This window comes from Lissotriton helveticus, chromosome 11 (genome assembly GCF_964261635.1).
Source record: "Lissotriton helveticus chromosome 11, aLisHel1.1, whole genome shotgun sequence".
Classification (NCBI taxonomy): domain Eukaryota; kingdom Metazoa; phylum Chordata; class Amphibia; order Caudata; family Salamandridae; genus Lissotriton; species Lissotriton helveticus.
Genome location: NC_136072.1, coordinates 66,162,063 through 66,183,195, shown reverse-complemented (window position 1 = coordinate 66,183,195; position 21,133 = coordinate 66,162,063). Strand labels below are relative to the sequence as shown.

Here is a 21,133-nt window from a genome sequence, read left to right as displayed (position 1 = left end):
GCTGACCGAAGGTCGTCACACAGACCAATTTGTCAAGCTCTTCCTTCCTTTTCACTTGTAAAAGAGTCTCCCTAGGGATAAATCTGGCTCTTTTTTTGGAGTGAGTGAGCAATTTTTTTGGGTAACCCCTTTTCGCCATTTCGCTGCAGAATGATGTAGCATGTGTCTCAAAATCCGACGTATTTGTGCAATTACGCCTTATCCTTAACAATTGCCCATAGGGCAAATTTTCTTTTAGGCATTGTGGATGTGAGCTCGTGTAGTGCAGAATAGTATTTCTGTCTGTTTCTTTTTTGTGTATAGTTGTAGATAGCATTCCATCGCAAGTGCCTACTGTGACGTCTAGGAAAGTAATTTTTTGTTGGCTGGAGTTCAATGTGAATTTTATATCATTGTGCCGAGAGTTTAACCATGCATGGAACTGGTCGAGCTCGGTCTGGCTCCCCTGCCACAGGAGCCAGACGTCGTCGATGTATCGTAACCATTGATTTATGTGGCCAAAAAATGGATTGTTGTTATATATGAATCTTTCTTCATATTGGGCCATGTAAAGCACTGCCAGCTCCGGCGCATAAGGACAGCCCATGGCTGTCCCTTTGATTTGTATGAAGAAATCATTTTCGAATTTGAAATAATTACTCCGTAAGGTAATTTCTGCCAGTGACACAATGAATGAAGTAGGTACCTGGTGGGGTCTGTCACGCTGGTCAAGATATACTTCTATAACCTCTAGTGCCTCATCTTGAGGAATTTGGGTATATAGTGAGGCGACATCAAGTGTGACCATCAGTTGCGTTTCTTTGTCAAATGTTTGCCCCTCTACTTTGGTGATGAAATCCGTCGTGTCTCGGGTACATTGAGTTCTTTTTAAAACCTTTCATAGTGCAGGTGAAGTCGTATCTCCGAGACACGACGGATTTCATCACCAAAGTAGAGGGGCAAACATTTGACAAAGAAACGCAACTGATGGTCACACTTGATGTCGCCTCACTATATACCCAAATTCCTCAAGATGAGGCACTAGAGGTTATAGAAGTATATCTTGACCAGCGTGACAGACCCCACCAGGTACCTACTTCATTCATTGTGTCACTGGCAGAAATTACCTTACGGAGTAATTATTTCAAATTCGAAAATGATTTCTTCATACAAATCAAAGGGACAGCCATGGGCTGTCCTTATGCGCCGGAGCTGGCAGTGCTTTACATGGCCCAATATGAAGAAAGATTCATATATAACAACAATCCATTTTTTGGCCACATAAATCAATGGTTACGATACATCGACGACGTCTGGCTCCTGTGGCAGGGGAGCCAGACCGAGCTCGACCAGTTCCATGCATGGTTAAACTCTCGGCACAATGATATAAAATTCACATTGAACTCCAGCCAACAAAAAATTACTTTCCTAGACGTCACAGTAGGCACTTGCGATGGAACGCTATCTACAACTATACACAAAAAAGAAACAGACAGAAATACTATTCTGCACTACACGAGCTCACATCCACAATGCCTAAAAGAAAATTTGCCCTATGGGCAATTGTTAAGGATAAGGCGTAATTGCACAAATACGTCGGATTTTGAGACACATGCTACATCATTCTGCAGCGAAATGGCGAAAAGGGGTTACCCAAAAAAATTGCTCACTCACTCCAAAAAAAGAGCCAGATTTATCCCTAGGGAGACTCTTTTACAAGTGAAAAGGAAGGAAGAGCTTGACAAATTGGTCTGTGTGACGACCTTCGGTCAGCATACAAACCAATTCAAGCGCATCATTCTTAACAATTGGCATTTGTTGGAAACTTTAGAACCCCCGTTTCAAAAACCAATTTTCGCCATGCGAAAAACACAAGCATAGGACAACTTCTGTAAATATAATTTAATGCAGAACTGTCAGTCTTGGTGTCCATGGTGTACTAGGAATTCAACCATTTTTAAACTAATTATAAAAGGTGATAAAATGGGGATACCATAAAATAACACAACACAACATAAGGTAATGTAAGGCAACATATTAATGTAACGCAACATAAGGTAATGTAACGCAACGTAACATAACATAAGATGGGGCTGGAGTGCCTCACATCACCTCATAGAGGTTGAATTAACATGTGCCTGAGATATGGGACTGAGCAAGACTTTGGCATCACAACACACAGGATGAGAAGTAGCTTTATGAGGAAGTCGGATAGTCACGGTATTTAGGATGGCTTCCTCTCTAAACATTAGAATGTTGAAACTAATCAATGGTGTTGGTTGTTTTTGGATTAAATTCAGAAATTATGTTAAAGTTTCTTGCTGAAATTTGATAGACATCAGTGTAGATTTTCAAATATCTTTCCTCAGGCTTGTGCAAGTTTTGGTAAATTGCAAACCAGCTGCTTTGCGATCTGAGTTTAAAAGGTTCTAATGGACGTGTAACTTCAAATGTCTCTTAAAGAGAAAACATGGAAGACAAAACCAAAGGTGACCGTCAAACCCTGTGTACACGACTCATGCATCACACATGAAGGGTCTGGTGTCTCATTGCAGTAATGTTAAATGAAAGTGTGTCCTCATGTAACGTAACTGGAAAATATGTAAAGCGCTCTGATACCTGATTCAGTTCGGGTCTAGTTCGCGCTATATAAAACTCAGCTAAAAAAAAAAAACAGCTAATAAAAGCAGACAGCTATATTCCAAAGCAGAAAAGTGATCTTATAGCACAGTGGAATTTAAAACCGATATGTGGGCATCGCAAATGTGGCAATTGCGTTTCTTGTGCAGCGACATTGGAAGGAAATGTTTTTTCCCATGATGGTGTGACATGGAAACATGATGTATTTACAAATTGTAGAACCAAGAATGTGGTCTACGCTGTGGTGTGCACGTGCAATAGAGTGTACATTGGGAAGACAACTCAGGCCGTCAATATCAGGATCACACAACACCGTTCACGAATAAAGAAAAAAGTCCTGACTGCACCAATGGTGGAACACTTCGTGAACAGTAATCATAGTGAAAATGATTTCAAATGGACTACATTGTTTTGGATTGACCCAAAACATTATACTAATGTGGAAACAGCTCTACTTCAAAAAGAGGCTTATCTTATCATGAAATTCGACAGTGTGAACAAAGGTCTCAACTGCTTAAGTGAAATCAACAGAGCGTGAGAACCTTACATAATAACACCAGCCTGGCATAACTACTAATCCCATAAGACACCTCAGGTCTTTCTGGCCCCACATGTTGTGATAGGTCACATGAACATCACATGACCGTCTTTCAAACTCGCTGAGACGATCGCGACCATCGCAAGCAGATTGACTCCGCGTCCGTGTGCAAATGAGATACGCTTCCAACTGTGCTAAACCAAGGTAGGCTTTAACACAGAAAGGGTACATTCAGGCATCTTCTTTTTCTTGCAAGAATCGTGAAGTGACCTTCACACGTCCCTGTATCGATTTTATGTCTCCACAGAACAAACCCCATTTGAGTCAAAGCAGCGGCAGTTAATTCCGCGCTCTCTGGGGCGACACACAAGTAAGTTTCTAACTCACCATAAACTTACAATCGACCTAAAAACAAACAACACCTGCAATGCATGTCCATATTTTTACAGAAATGTGATCCCAAACAAGAGATCAAATTCCAGCACGACGGCAGAAACGCCGCCCGAGCAAAACGACTAAAGGTAAAGAATTGTGTTCCCCCTCTCCGCCTAACCGAGCACCAGTTTGTAGTACAATCCCCTAAAAAACTCACTCTATTGCAGCTTGCACCCACGGCAGCGACCACATTCTACAACAAGTGCAGCCTTGGACATGAAAAAACAAGGTACGCTGCACCATGATGCAATTATTGTAAATAGTTAATGGATCGAGGACTCTTTAGCTAAAAATTCCCCTTTGTTCTTTTTGTTTTGTAAATAGTTCCCATGGACCAGACTCATACCGCCCTGATGAGAGTCCTTTGAATTATAGAACAGGACTCGAAACGCGTCGGCATTTTCCCTTCAATGACATTCAATGCCAGCGATTCATGTATATTAATTAGCTCACATCCTTCTGACTTGTATATAAGCGGATTGATATTGTATCGGGTAGATACATTTTCCAAGATTGTCTTCAAATTGTTGGTCTTGTATTGATTACTGAGACTTCAATAATGAGTAATAGTTCCATGTTTTAGCGAAATTGTGAGCACACTGTAATTGTCCATTGAATTATATGTTCACTAATGTGTTTATTTCACTGTAAATATTTATGATTGGTTTTCTATTTGTGCAATGTGTTATTATATGGCAATACATGAAGTTGATGACGATTTTTGTCTTGTCTACATACGAAAGAATCAGAAGATTCAGTTGAAAGAAATTGACAGAATCTAATGTCAGGATAGACTAATAAATTTTTGTTTATCCTCAGTATACATTCATTGTTTAATTCACAATAGAGGCTTAGGTAAACACCCCCATTTTCACGATTTTATACCAAAAGCACCTTACATTTGACACTGGTTTTACACGTGTGGCCCCGGCTATCGTTGCCTCAAAAAAGTGGCTACATTTCCTGAATGTGCATGTTTCTGATATCGTTGTGACCCAGGGTGCCCCCTATAACTGTGTGGGATTGAATTGTAAGGACTGTTGGCGTGTGCCTGGGGTATATGGCGTGTTACACCGCATAAGGGTGCTATGAGCTGGGTGGGGGTCTAGATTAGAATTTTCCCCAGTGTGCATATTCTTGATATTATCACAACACAGGTGGGCCTAGTACTACCAGTAATATTTCCAGGTGTGATTTATTCCCAAAAGTACATGATGTTCCTGTTGAAATGATTATATACATGTGTTGAATACAATCTTTATTTACATACATCACGTGTGAAGTCTCTTTTGTGACACTCAGTATATTTATTGTGAGTTAGTGCTGTGCCAATGCATTACACGTTGCCTCTGTGGTAAGCCTGATTGCTAAATGCCGAGCTACCCAACCGTGAGCACAGAGTATACATCGAGTGTAATCACCTGTCCTTGACGGGGCGGTAGATTCTGCCGGGCAGGGTCATCGTCACAACCAACCAGAAAACACCGCTTCTAACAGGGGGCCATTGAATCCTGATTATTGCTGTATTTCACAGTTCAAACCGCAGCCAGGGAGCCCATTTCCTCTCATGGTCTAGGACCCATGACACACTGGGGACACCACAGCTGGTGTTCCTTTGTGCTGTAAAACTTGAACGATAACATCATCAAAGTACAATGAATATTCACCACCCAACCGGAAAAACTATCCAACGCGAGGTTGAGCTCTCACCCCATAACACACTAAGGCCTTCACCAAGAGTGATCCATTAAATTATGAGATGTACAGTAACCACATTGTATTGCACATTTTAGTAAAGCTTGTAATAGGTGTTATCTATCAATCAGTCAATCAAGAGAAGTGTAAGCGCACTACTCACCCATGAGGGTCTCAAGGCGCTGGGGGGGAGGGGTAAGCAACTCCGTTCAGTCGAAGAGCCAGGTCTTGAGTGTCTTCCTGAAGATGGTCAGGGAGGGTGAGTGTCTGATGTTGATAGGGAGCCCATTCTAAGCCTTGGCCACGATATAGGAGAAGGCTCTTCCACCTGTTCTGGCTCTGCAGATGTGTGAGATTTCGGCAAGGTTGCTGGATCGGAGGTTTCTCTTGGGTAGGTGGAAGGAGATTCTTTTGTTGTGGTATTGGGGTCCGGTGTTATGTAGACATGTGTAGGCAGGGGTGAGTGTCTTGAAAGTAACTGTCTTCTCAGGGGAGCCAGTGGAGGTTCCGGAGGTGTTGGGTGATGTGTTCATGTCGAGGGATGCCGAGTACGTGTTTGGGTACAGTGTTCTGTACAGACTGGAGCTTGCGGAGTAGAGACTTGTTGATCCCGGCGTAGAGGGCATTTCCGTAGTTAAGTCTGCTGGTTATGAGTGCATGGGTGATGGTCTTTCTTGATTTGGGGGGGGGGTCCATTTGAAGGTCTTTCGGAGGATGTAGTGGTTGTTGAAGCAGCTGGAGGCAACATCGTTGACCTGTCGGGTCATGGAGGGGGAGGAGTCGAGTACGATGCAGAGGTTTCTGGCGTGATCAGTGGGGGTGGGAGGGATGCCGAGGGAGGTGGGTCACCAGGTGTTGCCCCATGCAGAGGGGAGAGGGTCTAACAAAAACATATCCTACAATATTGTCATTCATCAGGTGCAGTAAATATCACACTTAAAACTGGCCGACTCGTAATGAGGGCCAGTTTACTGCCTTACCGGCCAGATGGCTCAGATATATTATCTCTTTGCTGACATCTGCAGTGATCGGTAGATTTTGGTCTTGAGTTGGCCTTCTGAGGCTTGTTAATTTATTAGCATTAAATTGTGTAACAATAGCTACCGCTCACTGACACCAGTTCACTGACCCCTGCGCACTGACACCAGCTCACTGACACCAGGGCACTGACACCATCAGACTAACACCAGCTCACTGACATCAGCACACTGACTCCAGCTCACTGACACCGGCTCACTGACACCGGCTCACTATCACAGGCTCACTAACACCGGCATACTGACACTGGCTCACTGACACCGGCACTCTGACACCAGCACACACACACCGGCACACTGACACCAGCTCACTGACACCGGCTCACTGTCACAGGCTCACTGTCACAGGCTCACTGACACCAGCACACTGACTCCAGCTCACTATCACAGGCTCACTGACACAGCTCACTGACACCAGCTCACTGACACCAGCTCACTGACACCGGCTCCCTGGCACCGGCTCACTGACGGTTAGGGATATGACCTAGTCAGATAGGATACATCCATATCCCTATTCTTACACTGTTTTTAAATTCCATCCATTGGGGATATTGAATAAAGTTATTTTCCCCATATTAGGTGGTTTTAATACACACATATTATTTAGCCCTCTGCCCCTCACTCACACATCACATTGGCGTAGATAACACCTCACACTCTTCTTCTAAGGGAGAGTTGTAGGCACTGTGTGTAAGAGGGGACCCAATGATGAAGCATGTCACCCTATGGGTGAGTGAGGGTTCTCGTCTTTAAAAAGCAAATACCCTTTGTCTTGTTTTAGTTCATTTGGTGCACAATTCTTTTTCTTTGAATAACCATCTGGTTACCTTTTGTGAGAAATATATGTTGGAGTGGTACCATGGATGGTGTTAATTCTCCATAAGAAACCCTGTTGTGAATTAATAATAACCATCACACTGACACCAGAACACTGACACCAGAACACTGACACCAGCACACTGAAACCAGCTCACTGACACCAGCACACCGACACCGGCACACTAACCCCAGCAGACTGACACCAGCCCTGTGTGGTAGACTTGATGGCTGACAGGGGAGCAAGAAGAAGGTCAATAAGTCCCAGGGATGCGAGGGCACAGTTAGCCTGGCCTCAGGGTAGGGTGCTCTCCCCTTCCTTTTGTCCCCTTCGTGCATGGTGCTCTCTCTTCCTTCTCTTCCCTCCATGGTGCTCTCTCTCTCTTCTCTCCCCTCCATGGTGCTCTCTCTTCCCTCCATGGTGCTCTCTCTCCCTTCTCTTCCCTCCATGGTGCTCTCTCTCTCTTCTCTGCCCGCCATGGTGCTCACTCTCCTCTGCCCTCCATGGTGCTCACTCTCTCTTCTCTCCAAGGTGCTCTCTCTCACCTCCATGGTGCTCTCTCTCCCCTCCATGGTGCTCTCTCTTCCGTCCATGGTGCTCTCTCTCTCTTCTCTACCACAGTGGCGTAAGGATACCCCCCCCCCACGCGTGGGGGTGGCGGGGGCCGGGCACTTTTCTATATATAAAGGGCCCCTCCACTTGTCTGTCCAGTGTGTGTCTATTGTAAAGCAGGTGCGGTTTGCAGCCTGCTTTGAGCTGCTCTGAGCTGACCGGGCTGACTCAGAGGTGAAGAGAAACATAATAACTTTTGTTTCGTTTTCCCTCGGAGCCTGACAGGCCCCTGCAAGAGCAGATAACCAACCCCACCCCCCTTAGAAAGGGTCTTCAATAGGGCACCGCTTGTCTGAATGAGGCAGAGGCTGCACAGAATGTATTGGGCCAGAGGCAGGGGCGGTTTGGCAATGCGGGCATTCGGGCATCGGCCGAAGGGCCGGTGTCTTTGCCCTCTGTGGGCCGTTTTTCCCCATTTGCCAGAGGGGAGAAAAAAACCTGCCCAAAGAGGGCACAGAGACAGAGACAGAGAAATGAAAGCAGCCTCGCTGTGGGGCCGTACAGCAATCATCAGTTGTGGCCTCTCCTTCACCCCTTCCCTGCCAAGCAATCACGCTGAGGCTGGGCTGGGGAGGGGTGATTGTTTGCAAGAATCGGCCTCCCTGGGGGCCAGGTGTTGCTCAGGCCTTAGAGCCATTTTCACCTCGGGCCCCCTGGGGCCCACGCAGCCCAGAAACAGTGTTAGTCTTAACACCTCACCCACAGCCCTTCACATTCAGGGCATAGTGGGCAAGGAAGAATGGGTCTCACTGTGGGGGCCAGGTAATGTTTGGAACTCGCACCATCTTCACTTCAGCCTCCCCCTGGCTACCTGGCTACCATGGATGACCCAGCAGCTGTGTTTTGTGCTCCCCTGCCAGGGCATTGCCCTGAGGCCTGGAGGGCTGATTAATTTACTAATTGCAGGGGCCTTACCTCTGTTTATGTGCTCCTCAGCTGAGGGTTTGGGGAGGGCTAAGTAGGCTAGTAATAGCAGGGGCTTCACTGCTTTTCAGGTGCTCCTGTGCTGGAGGGCTCGAATAATTTTGTGACAGAAAGGGGCCTTGCTGTTTTTTTTAGTTGTTCAGCATGTAGGCCATTGTCACCTTGGTCCTGTGTCCTGCACAAGAGCAGTATCCTCCCACTTTCAATCCTTGTCTGTGCAAATGGTGTTTGATTTTTCTTATGCAACTAACAACCATTAACAAAGCCAATAGTCCTGGCTGCTTGTAGGTGTAATGTTACTTGTTTTATATATCTGGATGCAATGACAGAAGCACCGTATTACCAGTTGGGAGCAGGGGCTGCCGACTGGTATTACGAAAGGGCACGCCCCTTGAATGTCGGCCACGCCCCTTAAATGTGGGCCACGCCCCTTAAATGCGAGCCACGCCCCTTAAATGTGGGCCACTTTTTTCGTCAGTGCCTGGGCCAAATTGTGATCCCAATCCGACCCTGGCCAGAGGTAAGGTTGCTACCTTTCCAAGAGACATTTTATGGCCATGTGTTCACACTTTGACATTCTGCAAAGGCCCCAGGATGATTCTGAAATAGCACTTTATAAGAAATCACCATTATTCATTTGAGAATGGCGATTCTGTGTTTGTCTCTGTCAATTAGGGGTCACCCGGGCAGCTAGCTGTACAACACATTTAAAGTGTTTTCTTCTTACATCACCTGTTTAAAGTATGAACTAATAAGGAGAAAAAAACACCAACCTGATTTTTCGACTTGTTGTACGGGCTGGGCCATTAAAATAGCGCTCATGCCCATATAAAACCAGTTAGGTGGCAACCCTAGGAAGAGGATGTGTGCAACCCAAGAAACATAACCAGGACTCTGCTTTGGGACAGTGGAGGGACAAAATATAGCTAGAATGCTGTATGAATGGTGAAGGGGGTGAAGGGGTGAGTGCATATGAGTGATTGTGGTGGGTGAGAGCTAAGGAAGAGCACCCCCTGCCCCAAAAGGCTCTCCTACAACACCAGCTTTGTTTCTCAATGATAACACAGTTGTGCCTTGGACAGCGATCTTGTTTTGTTAAATGTCTCCTGCAAGGGGACAGGGATAGGATTTATAAAATAGTTAAATGCAGGCATGGTGTCCTCTCTGCACATGCAATCAACCAAGGAGAGAGAGGTGTGGCGCAGCAGTCAGAGCAGCTGACTCCGGAGCGTAGGGCTCACAGTTTGATCCCCAGCGCGGGGGCAACTCAGTTCCGCATCATGTAACTTGGGCAATAGCTCATTTCATCTCCCTGACAGCCCCCAGCGCCTTGAAATCCTCACGGGGTGATATGTTTGTGCTTTCTAATTATGGATTATTTAAGGGGAGGTGTTGTGCGGGGACATAATATATTTAATTCCATGCAGGTAAATTGAAAAGTTAATTCAATTACAAGTATTTTAAATGTGTTACCCAAATCAGCAATGACCCATGCCTGCGTGGACTTTAACATACATCTGCACTATTTTCTCTGTGTGTTTTTTAGTGTGTGCATCGTCTAGAATACCACTGGTGGAACTATATGTAGCATCCTTAGAAGCGAATTGTAGGGGGACAACACATTAGGCCACAGTTAAACTGGTGGGGGCAGGGGGATAAAGTACCCCCTGCTGTACCTTTTAAGGATATCGCAACTCACTAAGGACCTCTGTGACCATACAGAGGAATAAAGCTGAAGGCCAAGTTAATTTATAAGGTTATGGAACTCCAGAGTGACTTCCACCATCTGTATTATGTGCTCCAGGGAGTACATTACTCCTTATAATATGTGGTCACACCATCAACTTTCCCACAAACCACTTAAATCCTTGGTGTGTAACAATAGCCCCCGTGATGCCGGGGGGGGGGGGGGGGGCTACCTCCACCATACCCCCTCCGGCACTGTGCACGGGCGGTGCGGTCCCTGTCCTTAAAGCTCCTGACTGGGTCCAGAGCATGGGGCCCCCTTTATGAACTTTGCAGGGGGCCCCTTACATTTTGTTACACCACTGCTCGGCTCTCCATGCAGGGTGCTCTCTCTCCCTTCTCTGCCCTCTATGGTGCTTTCTCTCCCCTCCATGGTGCTCTCTCTCTCTTCTCTGTCCTCCATGGTGCTCTCTCTCGCTTCCCTACCCTCCATGGTGCTCTCTCTCTCTCTTCTCTGTCCTCCAAGGTGCTCTCTCTCCCTTCTCTGCCCTCCATGGTTCTCTCTCTCTCCCTTCTCTGCTCTCCATGATGCTCTCTCTCTCTTCGCTACCCTCCCTGGTGCTCTCTCTCCTTTTTCTGCCCTCCATGGTGCTTTCTCTCTCCCTTCTCTTCCCTCCCTGGTGCTCTCTCTCCTTTTTCTGCCCTCCATGGTGCTTTCTCTCTCCCTTCTCTGCCCTCCATGGTGCTCTCTCTCCTTTTTCTGCCCTCCGTGGTGCTCTCTCTCTCCCTTCTCTGCCCTCCATGGTTCTCTCTCTCTCCCTTCTCTGCTCTCCATGATGCTCTCTCTCTCTTCTCTATCCTCCCTGGTGCTCTCTCCCTTCTCTGCCCTCCATTGTGCGCTCTCTCCATTTTCTGCCCTCCATGGTGCTCTCTCCTTACATTGCCCCCCGTTGGTGCTCTCTCTCCCTTCCATGGTGCTCTCACTCTCTCCATCTCTGCCCTCCAATGTTCTCTCTCTCTCTTCTCTCCCCTCCATGGTGCTCTCTCTCCCTTCTCTGCCCTCTATGGTGCTCTCTCTCCCTTCTCTGCCCTCTATGGTGCTCTCTCTCCCCTCCATGGTGCTCTCTCTCTCTTCTCTCCCCTCCATGGTGCTCGCTCTCCCTTCTCTGCCCTCTATGGTGCTCTCTCTCCCTTCTCTCCCCTCCATTGTGCTCTCTCACCCTTCTCTCCCCTCCACGGTGCTCTCTCTCCCTTCTCTGCCCTCTGTGGTGCTCTCGCTCCCTTCCATGGCACTCGCTCCCTCTTCTCTCCCCTCCATGGTGCTCTCTCTCTCTTCTCTCCCCTCCATGGTGCTCTCTCTTCTCTCCCCTCCATGGTGCTCTCTCTTCTCTCCCCTCCATGGTGCTCTCTCTCTCTCTTCTCTTCCCTCCATGGTGCTCTCTCTCTTCTCTGCCCTCCATGGTTGTCTCTCTCTCCCTTCTCTCCCCTCTATGGTGCTCTCTCTCCCTTCTCTTCCCTCCATGGTGCTCTCTCCCTTCTCTGCCCTCCATGCTTCTCTCTCTCTCCCTTCTCTTCCCTCCATGGTGCTCTCTCTCTTCTCTCTCCTCCATGGTCCTCTCCCTCCCTTCTCTTCCCTCCATGGCGCTCTCTCTCTTCTCTGCCCTCCATGGTTCTCTCTCTCTCCCTTCTCTCCCCTCCATGGTTCTCTCTCTCCCTTCTCTGCCCTCCATGGTGCTCTCTCTGCCTTCTCTGCCCTCCATGGTGCTCTCTCTCTCTCTTCTCTCCCCTCCATGGTCCTCTCTCTCCCTTCTCTTCCCTCCATGGTGCTCTCTCCCTTCTCTGCCCTCCATGCTTCTCTCTCTCTCCCTTCTCTTCCCTCCATGGTGCTCTCTCTCTTCTCTCTCCTCCATGGTCCTCTCTCTCCCTTCTCTTCCCTCCATGGTGCTCTCTCTCTCTCCCCTCCATTGTGCTCTCTCTCCATGGTGCTCTCCCTCCCTTCTCTCCCCTCCATGGTCCTCTCTCTCCCTTCTCTTCCCTCCATGGTGCTCTCTCCCTTCTCTGCCCTCCATGCTTCTCTCTCTCTCCCTTCTCTTCCCTCGATGGTGCTCTCTCTCTTCTCTCTCCTCCATGGTCCTCTCTCTCCCTTCTCTTCCCTCCATGGTGCTCTCTCTCTCTCCCCTCCATTGTGCTCTCTCTCCATGGTGCTCTCCCTCCCTTCTCTCCCCTCCATGGTTCTCTCTCTCTCTCTTCTCTCCCCTCCATGGTTCTCTCTCTCTCTCTTCTCTTCCCTCCATGGTGCTCTCTCTGCCTTCTGTCCCCTCCTCGCAGTGTGCTCTCTTTGTATGTTCCGCTGGAAGCACACACGTGTTCTTGAGGTCATGGGAGCAGGGAGCTGGACGCACGCGGACCAGCACGCTTCGCGAGGTCACGCAGAGGTCAGATGACATAAACCTGTCACCAAGGTCCTTTGGCACTAATCCCAGTAACCGGGAAACTGCGATAGTTGGGTGGCAGAGGGGTCCGCAAAGCAGATCTGCGGGGCTGGAAACATTTACTTTATATACGGTCCAATGTACAGGGAAATAAAGGGGTTCTCCTTAATTAGACGATTCTTTTTCCACCTGTCAGAACTGGGAGCAGCGCAGGCTTGCAACAGGAAGTCAGCCACTAACCCACCTCTCTCTCTCTCTCTCTCTCTCTCTCTCTCTCTCTCTCTCTCTCTCTCTCTCTCTCTCTCTCTCTCTCTCTCTCTCTCTCTCTCTCTCTCTCTCTCTCCCTTCCTGGCACGCTCTCCACTGCTCTTTGCTGTACTCGGCGCCTGGCACTCCAGCCCTCTCCCCTCGCAGTGTCCTCGTTCCCTTTGTGGGCCATCGCCTCGGCGCTCTCTCTCTCTCTTCTTCCTTCCTCTCTCCCTTCTTCTCAGTCTCTCTTTGCCCACCGGTTCTCTCTTACATATCTCTATCTCCCTCTCTGTCTCTCTCCCACGCTCTTTTCTCTCTCTCTCTCTCTCTCTTTTCCTGGCTCTCACTCTCTTTTCTCTCCCTCTATTTTCCCGTCTCTCTCTCTCTCTTTCTTTTCCTGGCTCTCTCTCTCTCCCTCTATGTTCTCCCCCCCTCTCTCTTTTCTTGGCTCTCACTCTCTTTTCTCTCCCTCTATTTTCCCGTCTCTCTCTCTCTCTTTCTTTTCCTGGCTCTCTCTCTCTCCCTCTATGTTCTCCCCCCCTCTCTCTTTTCTTGGCTCTCACTCTCTTTTCTCTCCCTCTATTTTCCCGTCTCTCTCTCTCTCTCTTTTCTTTTCCTGGCTCTCTCTCTCTCCCTCTATGTTCTCCCCCCCCCCTCTCTCTTTTCTTGGCTCTCACTCTCTTTTCTCTCCCTCTATTTTCCCGTCTCTCTCTCTCTCTTTCTTTTCCTGGCTCTCTCTCTCTCCCTCTATGTTCTCCCCCCTCTCTCTTTTCTTGGCTCTCACTCTCTTTTCTCTCCCTCTATTTTCCCGTCTCTCTCTCTCTCTTTCTTTTCCTGGCTCTCTCTCTCTCCCTCTATGTTCTCCCCCCCTCTCTCTTTTCTTGGCTCTCACTCTCTTTTCTCTCCCTCTATTTTCCCGTCTCTCTCTCTCTCTTTCTTTTCCTGGCTCTCTCTCTCTCCCTCTATGTTCTCCCCCCCCTCTCTCTTTTCTTGGCTCTCACTCTCTTTTCTCTCCCTCTATTTTCCCGTCTCTCTCTCTCTCTTTCTTTTCCTGGCTCTCTCTCTCTCCCTCTATGTTCTCCCCCCCCTCTCTCTTTTCTTGGCTCTCACTCTCTTTTCTCTCCCTCTATTTTCCCGTCTCTCTCTCTCTCTTTCTTTTCCTGGCTCTCTCTCTCTCCCTCTATGTTCTCCCCCCTCTCTCTTTTCTTGGCTCTCACTCTCTTTTCTCTCTCCCTCTTTTCCCGTCTCTCTCTCCCTTCCTCTCTCTCTTTTCCTGGCTTACTCTTCCTCCCTCTCTCCCTCTCTTTTCTCTCTCTCTCTTTTCCTGGCTCTCTCTGTCTCTTTTCCTGGCTCTCTCTGTCTTTTGCTGGCTCTCTCTCCGTTGTTTTTTGCTGCACCCCCCCCCCGCCCCGCGCCGGGTTCTCCATCCATCTCTCCTCCACACCTACAGCCGTCCCCCCTGCCCTCTCCCCTCGCAGTGTCCCGAGCTGCCAACAACTCTTTCTTCCTCTCTGTCCCCCATTCCCTCCCTCCCACTTGCTCCGTCGTTTTCATTACTCTTCCAACTTGTCTGTCTCTTTCCACACTCTTACTTCTCTCTATCTCCCTCTCTTCCTTCCCTCTCACTTCCCACCGTATCCGTCTCCCCGTCCCCCCCTCTCTTCCTCCTCCTCATCTTGGGGTGTCATGGAGCCCCGGGACACTCTCTGGAAATGCGAGCTGGGGTGACTTCAAGTGTGAAAGCACCAAGGTGTGAACCGTACAACGAGGCCGGGGAGGGGGTGGGCGCCAGGTAGAGGGTCAAAGGGCTCTCGGAGAGGTGAGATGGGGCGGGGGGGGGGGGGGGGGGGGGGGTCAGTCTCAGGACAAAAACAACTCCAGGGCAAGAGGCAGACGCTCCGCGGGGGGCCTGGTGTAAACTGAGGAAACGCACACTTCAAAGCACTACAAAGCAGCCGAGGGGGGGGGGGGCTGTCACTAGAGCCAAGAACCAGACCCACCACGAACAACCCATCAACCACCAGACAAACCAGGGATGCGATCAAAACAACAAAGGACAGAGACAGACGACTGCCACCGAAACCTGGAAGTGCAACTTATACATTTAACAAAAGGCAATTCCAGATGCAAGCACCATTCTATATGTCTTTCTACCCGTGCAAAGAAGAAACGGGGAAGGGGGGGGGGGGGTCAAATACAAGGCGGACGAATTGGGTCAAAGAAAGCCATCTAAGAAGAAGTAAGCAACTGACAGTGACAATAAATGTAACCCCTGGTAATCTCTGTAAAACCATATAGATTCTTGTAATAGGTCATTTGCCATCACACAGCCTGTGTAATCTGGTAGGCTCGACCTACAAAAGTCCAGACCTTCAGAAGAGCATTAAATCTACTAAATCTAAACAAATGGGGAAGGAGGCAGAGGTTAAGGGGCTGGACACCTTGTGACAACATACAGACAACCTGAAATAAAGTCGTGAAAGCAGGAACTGTGTGTACACCATGGCACCATTGTAGGAGGAAATGGAAGTCTGCTTTGTGTATTTTGCAAATGATCATTCACAAATGCAGTTTGTTTTATGTGTTGGGTAGAACGATCAACAAAAGTAGTTATTCCTTTTCCTGAAAACAGAATTTATGTTACAAGACAGACATTTATAACAGGTGGAGCAGCCACAGACCACCCGTTGTACCACACGTCCGTGGCAGGAGTAAAGCATGAGCGCAGCCATGCACGCGCCTTACACACACGTGCACGCTTCCCTCGCACACAGTGCACATAAGGCCCTTAGCACTGCACACTTCCCTCACACACAGTGCAGGTAGGGCCAGCAGCGCTGCACACTTCCCTCGCACACAGTGCATGTAAGGCCAGCGCTGCACACTGCCCTTGCACACAGTGCATGTAAGGCCAGCGCTGCACACTTCCCCCGCACACAGTGCAGGTCGGGACAGCAGCGCTGCACACTGCCCTTGCACACAGTGCATGTAAGGCCAGCGCTGCACACTTCCCTCGCACACAGTGCATGTAGGGCCAGCAGCACTGCACACTTCCCCCGCACACAGTGCAGGTCGGGACAGCAGCGATGCACACTTCCCTCGCACACAGTGCATGTAAGGCCAGCGCTGCACACTTCCCTCGCACACAGTGCATGTAGGGCCAGCAGCACTGCACACTTCCCCCGCACACAGTGCAGGTCGGGACAGCAGCACTGCACACTTCCCTCGCACACAGTGCATGTAGGGCCAGCAGCACTGCACACTTCCCTCGCACACAGTGCAGGTCGGGCCTGCAGCGCTGCACCCTTCCCTCGCACACAGTGCAGGTCAGGCCTGCAGCCCTGCACACTGCCCTCGCACACAGTGCATGTAGGGCCAGCAGCACTGCACACTTCCCTCGCACACAGTGCAGGTCGGGCCTGCAGCGCTGCACACTTCCCTCGCACACAGTGCAGGTCGGGCCTGCAGCCCTGCACACTGCCCTCGCACACAGTGCATGTAAGGCCAGCAGCGCTGCACACTTCCCTCGCACACAGTGCATGTAGGGCCAGCAGCACTGCACACTTCCCTCGCACACAGTGCAGGTCGGGCCTGCAGCGCTGCACACTTCCCTCGCACACAGTGCAGGTCGGGCCTGCAGCCCTGCACACTGCCCTCGCACACAGTGCATGTAAGGCCAGCAGCGCTGCACACTTCCCTCGCACACAGTGCATGTAGGGCCAGCAGCACTGCACACTTCCCTCGCACACAGTGCAGGTCGGGCCTGCAGCGCTGCACACTTCCCTCGCACACACTCTCTGCCCCCTCTGTTTCACTTTCCTGCGGTGTCCCCCAGGGCTCTGCCCTGTCCCCCCTCCTATTCAACTTATATATGCAGCCTCTTCTTGTCTCTCTCCGTCACTCCCCTGTTACTGTTTTCAACTATGCAGATGATCTACAACTCATTTTCCCCATCGATCCCTCTCCCTCTTCTTGTTTCAATTTCCAAACCATAATGCTTACCATTTATGAGTGGATGAATTTCAGCCAGTTGAAACTTAATCCTAGCAAGACTGAGCTGGTATTGATCGAGGGACCCCTGAATTCCTGGAGCTCCAATTTTTGGCCTTCGGCCCTTGGCCCCGCCCCTTGTCCCGCGACCTCTCAATGAGGCCCCAAATCAACGCTGTTACCTCGGCCTGTTTTTACCATCTTCGGAGAATTGGGAAAATCCGAAGATATCTCTCCCCGGAGGCTCTCATTCTAGTTATTATGGCCCTGGTCACCTCACGTATCGATTATGCCAACTGTCTGTACGTGGGGATCCCTGCATACCACCTTCATCGGCTTCAACTAGTACAAAACCAGGCTGCCAGACTAGTCTTCCAACAGCCGAAATACCAACACGTTACACCTCTGTTGGAAAAACTTCACTGGCTCCCGGTAGCGTACCGTTGCATTTTTAAAATGGGCTGCACTGTTTCCAAGACTTTGTCTACTCTTGCTCCTGCTTTCATCTCCCTCCGCCTCCACCCTCATGTCCCGTCACGACTCTTAAGGTCATCTGCCCAAAACCTCCTCACCACCCCCAGGTTCAAACGCAAGAAACACGGCGGTGCCTGTTTTTCTTTTCTTGCCCCTTCCACTTGGAACTCCTTTCCTCTCCCCATCCGCCTCGCCCCGGACTACACCACCTTCCGCAAACTTCTGAAAACCCACCTCTTTCGCCTTGCCTATGACTAGCCTCTCACCCCAGTGCCCTCCCCCCACTGACCTGTCCTGAGCGCCATGAAACCAATTGGTGTACGCGCGCGTTACAAACACTTTTAACATAACATAAATGTAAATGTAAATGTGGGATACTTGTAAAGCGCACTGTTACTCTACCCGAGTGTCCTGGCGCTGTAGACCGCTGGGGAACCCGTCCTGGTTTTCCCTGTGAGATGGTCCCTTTCTGGGTATCTCCAGGGTGAAACCAGGCATCCCTGGCGTCTGTGGGGGGCCGTTGTAGAGATGAGGCAATCTTAATGCCCAGAGTTACCGAGTGTGTTCCCTGGTTAGAGTAGGCACTGAGGCGAGAATTATCGAGTCCAAGACCCTGCCGCGTCGGGAATTGAACCCTGGTCCCGGGCCGTTCTCTGCTTACAGGTCTGCCGCCTCTAACCAGTGAGCCACACCTCTCCACTAACATAACATAACACAGTGCACATAAGGCCATTAGCACTGCACTCTTCCCTCGCACACAGTGCATGTAGGGCCAGCAGCGCTGCACACTTCCCTCGCACACAGTGCAGGTCGGGCCTGCAGCGCTGCACACTTCCCTCGCACACAGTGCACATAAGGCCATTAGCACTGCACACTTCCCTCGCACACAGTGCATGTAGGGCCAGCAGCACTGCACTCTTCCCTCGCACACAGTGCAGGTCGGGCCTGCAGCGCTGCACACTTCCCTTGCACACAGTGCACATAAGGCCATTAGCACTGCACACTTCCCTCGCACACAGTGCATGTAGGGCCAGCAGCACTGCACACTTCCCTCGCACACAGTGCAGGTCGGGCCTGCAGCGCTGCACACTTCCCTCGCACACAGTGCAGGTAAGGCCAGCAGCACTGCACTCTTCCCTCGCACACAGTGCAGGTCGGGCCTGCACCCCTGCACACTTCCCTCGCACACAGTGCACATAAGGCCATTAGCACTGCACACTTCCCTCGCACACAGTGCATGTAGGGCCAGCAGCACTGCACACTTCCCTCGCACACAGTGCAGGTCGGGACAGCAGCACTGCACACTTCCCTCGCACACAGTGCAGGTAGGGACAGCAGCACTGCACACTGCCCTCGCACACAGTGCAGGTAGGGACAGCAGCACTGCACACTGCCCTCGCACACAGTGCAGGTAGGGACAGCAGCACTGCACACTGCCCTCGCACACAGTGCAGGTAGGAACAGCAGCGCTGCACACTTTCCTCGCACACAGTGCAGGTCGGGCCTGCAGCGATGCACACTTCCCTCACACACAGTGCAGGTCGGGACTGCAGCGATGCACACTTCACTCGCACACAGTGCAGGTCGGGCCTGCAGCGTTACACACTTCCCTCGCACACAGTGCAGGTAGGGCCAGCAGCACTGCACGCTCCACTTGCACACACAGTGCAGGTAAGGCCAGCAGCACTGCACACTTCCCTGGCACACAGTGCAAGTCGGGCCTGCAGCCCTGCACACTTCCCTCGCACACAGTGCAAGTCGGGCCTGCAGCCCTGCACACTTCCCTCGCACACAGTGCAGGTCGGGCCTGCAGCAATGCACACTTCCCTCGCACACAGTGCAGGTAGGGACAGCAGCACTGCACACTTCCCTCGCACACACAGTGCAGGTAAGGCCAGCAGCAGTGCACGCTTCCCTCGCACACAGTGCAGGTAGGGACAGCAGCACTGCACACTGCCCTCGCACACAGTGCAGGTAGGGACAGCAGCACTGCACACTTCCCTTGCACACAGTGCAGGTCGGGCCTGCAGCCCTGCACACTTCCCTTGCACACAGTGCAGGTCGGGCCTGCAGCGTTGCACACTTCCCTCGCACACAGTGCAGGTCGGGCCAGCAGCACTGCACGCTTCCCTCACACATACAGTGCAGGTAAAGCCAGCAGCACTGCACACTTTCCTGGCACACAGTGCAGGTCGGGCCTGCAGCCCTGCACACTTCCCTCGCACACAGTGCATATAAGGCCAGCAGCACTGCACACTTCCCTCGCATACAGTGCAGGTAGGGCCAGCAGCACTGCACGCTCCACTTGCACACACAGTGCAGGTAAGGCCAGCAGCACTGCACACTTTCCTGGCACACAGTGCAGGTCGGGCCTGCAGCCCTGCACACTTCCCCTCGCAAACAGTGCAGGTCGGGCCTGCAGCGCTGCACACTTTCCTCGCACACAGTGCAGGTCGGGCCTGCAGCCCTGCACACTTCCCTCGCATACAGTGCAGGTCGGGCCTGCAGCGATGCACACTTCCCTCGCACACAGTGCAGGTAAGGCCTGCAGCCCTGCACACTTCCCTCGCATACAGTGCAGGTCGGGCCTGCAGCGATGCACACTTCCCTCGCACACAGTGCAGGTAAGGCCTGCAGCGATGCACACTTCCCTCACACACAGTGCAGGTAAGGCCAGCAGCAGTGCACGCTTCCCTCGCACACAGTGCAGGTCGGGCCTGCAGCGATGCACACTTTCCTCGCACACAGTGCAGGTCGGGCCTGCAGCGATGCACACTTTCCTCGCACACAGTGCAGGTCAGGCCTGCAGCCCTGCACACTTCCCTCGCACAAAGTGCAGGTCGGGCCTGCAGCGATGCACACTTCCCTCGCACACAGTGCAGGTAAGGCCAGCAGCAGTGCACACTTCCCTGGCACACAGTGCATGTTGGGCCAGAAGCACTGCACGCTCCACTTGCAAACACAGTGCAGGTAAGGCCAGCAGCACTGCACACTTCCCTCGCACACAGTGCATGTTGGGCCAGAAGCACTGCACGCTCCACTTGCAAACACAGTGCATGTAGGGGGCCAGCAGCACTGCACACTTCCCTCGCACACAGTGCATGTAGGGGGCCAGCAGCGCTGCCCACTTTGCTCACACAGAACACTTGCCCCACAGAACTGCAACCTTCCAGCTCACACCTGCATGAACAACAAAAGCAGTTGCAATGCAAGAAAAGTTAGAGAGCAAGCTTCCTTAACAAACATAACTTAGGTTGCAGATGCAGCAATACAACCGTAACATGCAGCCTTTTACAACAGAGTGACCTGAACTACCAACCACCCACCTACTAAATAGAGATCAAGCGAGAACACTGGTAACAAAGATAGACCGGCATAAAACACACCAGAACTTCAATGAAAACCGCACCAGAGTGGGTGCCAAGTGGCCCCGGGGGACATCAACAGGCATCATTTTCTTTGAGCTCATATCTGCATATGAAACGGTAATAAATGGTGCACTACAAGTCCCAGAATGCATTACGTGAGGCAAAGCATCCTGGTCAATAACCGCCTGTAACTTCTGCAAGGCAAATAAACCCTACTTTGGCAAATGGTGGCTCAAAGATGGATGGATTGGACTAGA

The 21,133-nt window shown here is 50.7% G+C and overlaps 1 protein-coding gene across 2 annotated transcripts in view; it reads right to left on the bottom strand.

Moving 5' to 3' along the window:
- The window catches only part of LOC144791017 (cytochrome P450 2J2-like), a 381,495-nt gene that overhangs the window by 188,510 nt on the left and 171,852 nt on the right, over nucleotides 1-21,133 (bottom strand). The gene's annotated exons all lie outside the window — the stretch shown is intronic.